The following is an 8,393-nucleotide window of genomic DNA, read 5'->3' as shown; positions in this document are numbered from 1 at the left end:
GATCTCCCTTATTGAAACACCTGAAGTAAAAATTGAATTGTATTGAATTGCCAAGAAAAAAGCTGTGATACTTGTTTCCAGGCATGTAGACTGGAACCTTTACTTGCATTAAAGCTGCATAATAGAGACCTTAATACACAATTCAGCTTTTATGGACAAATGAAAAAACATTGAGAAGACAAAATGAACATCACACCACACTAAAGAGGTACCGCAGGGGTTTGAGGATACTACTTCTTTCTGTTTCTATTGGCTTTGTGAAGTCAATAGAGTTATGAAAATTCCCATCACAGGATGCAACCTCTAAAAAAATCAGGGCCATATTCTCTTGTGCTTCTTTTATCCTTCCTATCACTCATCCAGTGTAAAAAAGACTGATAAATTGGCAGCATAGAGCTGCCAAGGTAGAGCATTCTCCCAGTGTGTGGAGAAACTACATGGCTGATCCAGTCTGGATTTCTGTTTCTCTTCTTGCTAACTTTCTGAGAGAGAAGCAAAGAGACAATAAGGCAGAGCTATGCTCCATCATATCTCCTGCTTGAGTGAGTTCTATTTCTTTTTTCTCTTTAATGTGTCTCTCCTATATAACTTTGCAAGACAGGCTTGCACTCCCATTTTCTATTTTAATACATGGAGAGTTGAGGTACATGGAAACTAACCTTCACCTCAAATCCAGTTACCGCAGTACCCAGCATGTTGAAAGCAGCAACACTCAGGTGATTTTGTGGATCTATGCTTAAGTTTTATAGGAATCTAATTTTGAATATGTTTAGCTATTGCATGCCTACAAATGCCTCTGAGCATCTTTTATATAGATAAGAGGCTACAGCAAAGCTCAACAAAATTCTGTTTCAAATAGTTATTTCCCTTAAATTCTGTCAAATCCAAACAAAACAAAACAAAACAACAACAAAAAAAACTTTAGCAGGGAAAAAAAATAAAGGCGCATGATGCCATCTGTCAAGGTCACTTAGTTATAGTGACTCCAAATGATTCAGGTACACAATGTCTCTAAATTTGGAGACTCTTTTAATGCTGTGTTGAAATTATGTTACCTGTGTCAAGAGATCAGAGTTCAAATCAATGTCTTGCTAATAAATACGCTGCCCTTACAAATGATCTGAGAAGTGGCAAATAACTATCACTTGGATTTAGTTTTTCATATAAAAGTGTATGGGTTTGGCATATCTGTCACATTGCAGGCTAATAGCAGCATGGATTTGAGAGCCTATTAATCTCATAATTACAATGACAAGCTTACACAGGAAAAGGGAACAATTATTTTCAAGCTCAGATTTTTCCCTCAGCCTGTAACTTTCAATCTTTAGTTTTACTCCAAGGGAGACCACTTTCCCTGCCACCCTCTGGACTTAGCTGCACATGCCAACATTCTGTGTGCCAGGAATGCCTTTGTGATCACAACTGGTGATATGTAAATATTTCTCTCCCTCCTGGTGTTCCTTCTTTTACTTCTTCACTTAGTCCTTGTGGTTTATGAGAGGATATGCTGTTGAGTTAGTGCACTCGACAGGCATCCCTGTATGTGTGTGAGTGTGGCCATGGGGGTCAGCAAGCCCCATGGTTGGTGATAACATCAGACTCTTAAGGATGAGGCCATCAGTAATGTAGAAAGTTTATAGGGAACCAAGAAGGGTGATTCTGGAGACGCCTTGCCATCTTGGATTGCTTGTTCTCCAGCCACCAAGGCATGGAAGTTGCTAGTGGCTTGCTGATTGCCAGGCAAAGTTGTTGACCAATGAATAGTTAGTGGAAAAGTATTGCTGTGGGGTGAATGGTTTAAGAAGGGAGCCTGTTCTCGATATGGGGATGCAACAGATAGAATGAAGATATGCCCTCAATATGAGAGATGAAGTTAGGCCTCGGTAAGAGAGAATGAAGTTATGTCATTAATAAAGTAGTAGCAGTTACTGATCCTAGAAGACCCCTGGTGTCTGTGTGGTCATTACGCCACATGTATGTTTCATGGGTTTGTCACAAGCCTGCTGTAGTGTAACTATCTTTAATCATACTGAGTCTTGGTTGAGGGAAAATGGAAAAAGAATGATGCATTAACTACATCAGAAAAAATACATTGTAGTCACAAATGCTTTTAAATGACACAAATGAAGAAATAAACAAACGATCCCCCACATCTTTCCTGTTTATATGAAAGCTAAATCAGAAAGGCCTCTCTTCCTTGTAGAGTAGGCTCACAGTTTTTCCCCACAAAGCTGCAGTCAGCTTTTCAGTCTTTGTAAATAGCACTCAGGGAAAGATGCTATATGGCAGAATCTCTCAGAAAAAAAAAAAGACATTTATAAGGGTGGTTTCTCCTTTGTGTCATCAGCAAAGCATACTTTGCAAAGCAAACTTTACTAAGCTGTTCAGATCTCTGATCCTACAGAGACTTACGAGAGATTTGTGTTGGTGGAACTGGAATCCAGATACTGTCTTACCTCCCAGTAGCTGTTATATTGCTTCTTTATTCACTGATTGCTCTTCACCATCACAGGGAGTAGTTTTGATTATAAGATATGCAAATGCATCTTTACTGATACAGGTTTAATCTCCTATAATTTTCTGGCCAGGAAAAAAGGTTCTTGCACCAATAAGCAATATTCTCCTTTCTTTCTGGTGACTCACTGCTGTGGTTCAGTATCGAATGTGTCTTTGGGTGATTTTTATCATATACGCCGTTTGCCAATATATACTGCATACACATCTAAATATAACTAATATAAACAACTTGTTAAAATTCATCGGTATCAAATGTGGCTCTAATTAATCCTTTGAGAAAAGGATTATATACTCAGATATATTAATATATCTGAGGATATATTAACTATATATGTGAGGATATATACTTAATATATCCTCAGATATATTAATCCTCAGACTTCTTTCTAAACATTTTGAGACAAGAGGTTTTCTCTGAAACAAACAAACAAACAAAAAACAATCAAGCCTGTGGTTAGGAGCGTTAATATTAACAGTTTATATTTGTTTAGATCTATGTGATAGGCTGACCTTGGCTGGCCACTAGGTGCCCAGCACTCCACTCTCACTCCCCCTACACATCAGGACAGGGAGAAAAAACTCATGGGTCAAGATAAGGATATGGGCAGATTAATTTACTAGTTACCATCACAGGCAAAACAAACTTGGATAAGACTAATTTAATTTATCACCATGTAGAGATAGAGTAAGAGAGTGAGGGGAAAAACAAACAAACAAACAAACAAAAACCAACATTAAAATCACCTCTCTCCCCACACCTCTTTTGAGGAGGATTCGTCTTCACTCCTTCATTCCCAGCTCTTCTACCTACCCCTTCCTCCCCCCAAGCAGCACCGTGGTATGCCGAAGGTTGCAGTCCATCCATAATGTTTCATTTCTTCACTCCTTCCTTCTCATACTCTTCCTCTGCTCCAGCATGGGGTCCCTCCCATGGGTTACAGTCCTTCAGGAATAAACTGCTCAGCATGGATCTCTCAGGGGCTGCAGCTTCCCTCCAGCCTCATCCACTTGCTCTGGCATGGAATACAATATTGCTGGCAGTGTGGAGATCTGCTCCAATGTGGTCCTCTGTGTGCTGCACAGGGACAGCCTGCTCCACCAGGGGCCTCTCCACAGACCACAGGGGAACTTCTCCATCACCTGGAGTTCCTTCTCCTCTCCTTCACTGACCTCGGTGTCTGCAGGACTGTTTTTCTCAAATGTTCTTTTTCCTCCCAGTGTTTTTGCACAGTGTTTTTTTACACTTTGATTGTTATCACAGGCACACCCCCAGAACTGATAAGGGGCTCATCTTTGGCCAGCAGCAGTTCCATTCTGGAGCCAGTTAGAGCTGGCTCTTATCTAACATGAGGCAACTGGTCTATTCACACAAAGCCCACCCCTGCAGGAGCAAATACCATTCAACCCCGCCTCACTACCAAAACCTGGCCTCCTACACCCAATACAGTAGAAACAGAAAAACTCTGAAATGTATTTAAAGTATTTTTCTATGGATCGTGCTGTTTTGTGCAGATAAAAATTTCTGTATCTTTTCAAATGGGATACTCAGTCTTTTCCTAGATGACCTTAGAAGAATGTGTGAACTTATTTGTAATTTCTGGCAATGATAATTCTCTTAGTACTTGCTTCTGTAATAATATCACAGTAGAAATCTGTGTCTAGGCATAAATTAGGAGTCCATATCCTGAAATACGCATTTTCTTACATTTACCACATTTACCAGTAATTAAGTTTCCATACAGTCATAGTGAGATACTGCTTCTCTTTAGTGCTCATCAATTATCACTAGCATACATATTTCACCTGAAAATTCTTCTGTTCTTTCCCATCCCTTTTTTTTTTTTTTTTTTTCCATTGAAATGTTGCAGAGAGATGTCTGCGTGCTATGTTTTTTATGCCATAGAATGATCCTTTTTTGTTCCTTTAAAAATACATGTATTTATATATTTAGGTCTTGTTCTACACATTTTCAATTTACTTTGTTGTCTGAATCATTGTCTTGTGATGAACAGACCCCTGGTCTCTATTAAATGATATTATCTAAAATATGAACTCACAAGATTTAAACAAGCAGAATGTGTTTATCTCTTTTTATATTAAAATGTTTTATCCTTTGTGAAAAATAATTGCTTTTCACTTTATGCAGAAACCTATAGAGTCAAACATTTAGCAGACAACTGTGATTACAACTTGTGCTCCCAAGGATCTGAATCACTTAGGGAACAGAGAGCAGGCAGTTCATCTCTAGGTCACTACTTTTAAGGTAATCCAAGTCTGCCTGAAAGTTGATGTCTGAGGGACATTATCAGGTTTATTCAGACATTTCATTCTAGTGAATGAAATTTCACTTCAAACTAATCTCTGTCACAGCTGACACTAGCTACCAATCACATGGCCAGTAGCTAGAAGACACAGTGGTATCTTCTTGTAGCTTGCTACAAAGTTTGAGAAATATTACTTTTAACGAGCTATTTACTGTCTTTCAACAGTATTAGAAAGGATTTCTATCAGCTGTTACTCTTTTCCCAATCAGTCAGAAATGAGTATTGGAAAAAAGTTAATGGCTCTAATGCATTGCTGCTTTATCACTCATTTCTTTTCTTCCAGTCCTATGGAAAAGATGTACAGAATTATGTTTTTCCTGTCCCAGACCTTTTCCCAGTTTCCCATTTTGACTACATTCTTCTTTACTCTTAATGACCATGAATCTATTCAACTGACACTTACTACCTGTTCCTCTTTTCTGGACTTCTGGTTCCATTTGTGAATAAACACCAAATCGTGCCATTTACTGTACTGTAATAGGAAAGTTTCAGAAATTAATTCATTTTTCAATCTTAAAGAGGTTTCTGTAATATTATTGTACTTTACATATATCTTTACTTCCAAATTGGCTAACTTGTTTTATTTGGACAGCCACTTGAATGCTGTCATATTCTCCAATTTAAGAAAAAGTCTGCATGCATAATATCTAAATGAGCAAAACATCTCAGAGTGTCTTCTTATAGTTGTTTTTTTTGTTTGTTTGTTTGTTAGATTAAAAAGTTGGGAAAGCCTTCCTGCTTGCCTTCTCTTGAAATAAAGGAAGAGAAGAACTACAAAAGATTTAAAACCTCAGAGTGAAAATTTCTGACATTCTTGTGTCAGTCCTAAAAGGCTTTACTTCTGGCCAAAGCAAAGGAAGAAATGAAATGCTGCCTGTGACCTTTGGAAATCTTTATAAGCAGGTACAAATTTTATTCTATTTTGTTTTATTTTATTTTTGTGTCCCACCATTCAATAACTTTGAAACAGTCTGTTTTTCCTAGGCTATATTTCCTATTCCTCACATCAATAACTTTTGTTAGCATTTTCCAGTGACTGGCAAAGTTTGATAAAAGGAACAGATGGACACTTATCTTCACACAGACAAACAGCAATGCAAAATACCACCCTTCAGAATAATGTTTTAAAATGTTCCACAGCGGTGATAGGGGACAAAATGCTAACTTAACATTGTTCTTGTTTTTATAGTTGCAAGTCTTTAAGTACACTTTAGAATGTCATGACATTTTTTTCATGACCTTTTAATAATAAATAGTAAAAATAGTAAATTATTATTATTATTATGTGTGCTTGTTTTGTGAAAATATGTAACATCAAGTTGAAATGTAGGGGAAAAATATTCTCAAGAAATTAGTAATTATCGATAGTATCTACATGACAAATGTAACATTAATTGTAACATTAAATGTAACATTCTATAACTGATTCTATAACACAAGAGGCACAAGAGGTTCCATCTGAACATCAGGAAGCCCATCTTCACTGTGCAGGGGACTGAGCACTGGCACCCTGCTCTGAGCCATCCTGCATCCAGAGCAGGAGAGTTGACAAGAGGATCTCCAGAGATCCCTTCCCACCTCCACCACTCAAGTCATTCTGGTCTCTATTTTCTCCAGCACCTCATGAGCATATTTTATATGAATCAACTGCTAATCTCCCTAGAAATGGCTGGATTTATTTATTTATTTTGTTTTAAGTCTACAGAAGTTTTGGCTCTACACTTTTTTTTTTTTTTTTTTTTTTTTTTTTTTTTTTTTTGAGGAGAATGAATGAAAAATATATAATCTACGGTAAGCGCATGCAGACCTGGAATGAGAATGGTACGTAAACTCGTAGACTCGAAAGAGTAGATGCAAATTAAATTCTCTCCGTGTACAATGGAAGTGTCCATCCTGAATCTCAGAGAAAATCGTCATCTCACCTGGTCTGGAGTTGCATTGACACCCCAATCAATCAGTTTAAAGAATAAACTGGAAATGTAGGAGAAAAGGACAGGACAGACAGAGTGTGTCTGCAACACAAGTCACACTCTAAAAATATGTCTGTTTAAATATGCTTTTGTTCAAATCCTGCATCAACCACGTGAAGGAAAGCCTGTATTTTACTAAAAATAAACTATATCCTCAAAAGACATGATGACCTCGTTAGCATAGACCTTTTTGGAAAAATAAAAGAGCATTTGTATAGTGTATTTCTATGTTGTACTATATATTTTGTTGAAGCTATCTTCAAACACCACATTTATAATGACTGAATTTGTATGACAAAAAACATATGCATTTGTTTCTGGTCTTTTTAAATGTCACCTCTATTTGGCCTAGTGACTGGAGGTTGCTACCCACTTAAGTTATTCTGTCATGGTTTTCAGGCATGCTATTTTTATGATCCATTACTTCAATTGGGTGCACAGTGTTCAAAGCTCTAGCTAAATCTTGCAAAGCATGTGAGCGTCCTGCCTCTCTGGGGACGTGTCACCGCCTTTGCAGAATTAAAATTCTTGCAGAGGAGATCCATACAGACATTGCTGAGATGATGGCAGCTTTTACATATCAGAAACAAAAGACAATGATAGATTAAGAAACCAGTATCACTAGATATCATCTGTACCAACTGTTTGGGGCAACTTGCTTACCATATATGATCAGAGAATTCCATTAGCACAAGGTGTCTGGTGATCGACACATTTCAGATGGGAACTGAAACACTATTAAAAATAAAAATAATAAAAAAAAAAAGAGCTGCACAAAGAGGTTGAAAGGTTGAAACAGACAATCTGGGAAGACAAAACTTTGTCCAGGACAATCAGACAAGAAGAGGCAGCTATGCAATACTGCTACTGAATGGTTTCTAAAAAATATATAATTTCATTTTGGATTTTTTTTTTTTTTTTGTGGGCAGTGGCATTACAGAAATATCAGGAAAGATCACTGTCCAGCATATTTTGCTATAAAAATTAACTTTTTAAAATATAACTTTATCATACCCTAAAACATCAGGTATAACATTACCAGAAAAACACTGAAAATTATACTTGATGAAAATGCTAGAAAGAACATTTAAAATGTTCTCAGAAACATGTTATTGATAAGTCAGCATACATGATTTTAAGAATCCAATTTCTAATGCTGCAAATAGAAATGCTTCTTTTTTTTTTTTTTTTTTCTCCCAGCCTAACTACCAAATAATGCTATATATAATTGTCACTATATGCATGTGAAAAGGAAGAGATATGGGTAATTTAGTTTTCTTTGGTGTATCTGATCTTCCTGCTTTCCCAAAAGTGATTTCTAATTATGGTGGAAATGCCTCTTTGCATCACTGAAATTGCATTAACCTAATCATTACATGTTTTAACACTTTTTTTTTTTTTTTTCTTTTTCTTTTTTCCCAAGCAATAAATCTTCATGCCCTTATTGCATCTGTTGTAATCCCTTAATGGTGAATGACCTCACCCGATTGGGGAGTCTCTTTATGTGGCTTCTTTCTCTTGGCCTTTGCCACAAAAAGGAGTAAGACCAGCCATAATTACTAAGCAAATGAGCCAGTCTTGC

Source organism: Aythya fuligula, chromosome Z (assembly GCF_009819795.1).
Source record: "Aythya fuligula isolate bAytFul2 chromosome Z, bAytFul2.pri, whole genome shotgun sequence".
In the NCBI taxonomy this organism is placed as follows: Eukaryota; Metazoa; Chordata; class Aves; order Anseriformes; family Anatidae; genus Aythya; species Aythya fuligula.
Note: the sequence above shows the minus strand (reverse complement) of the source record.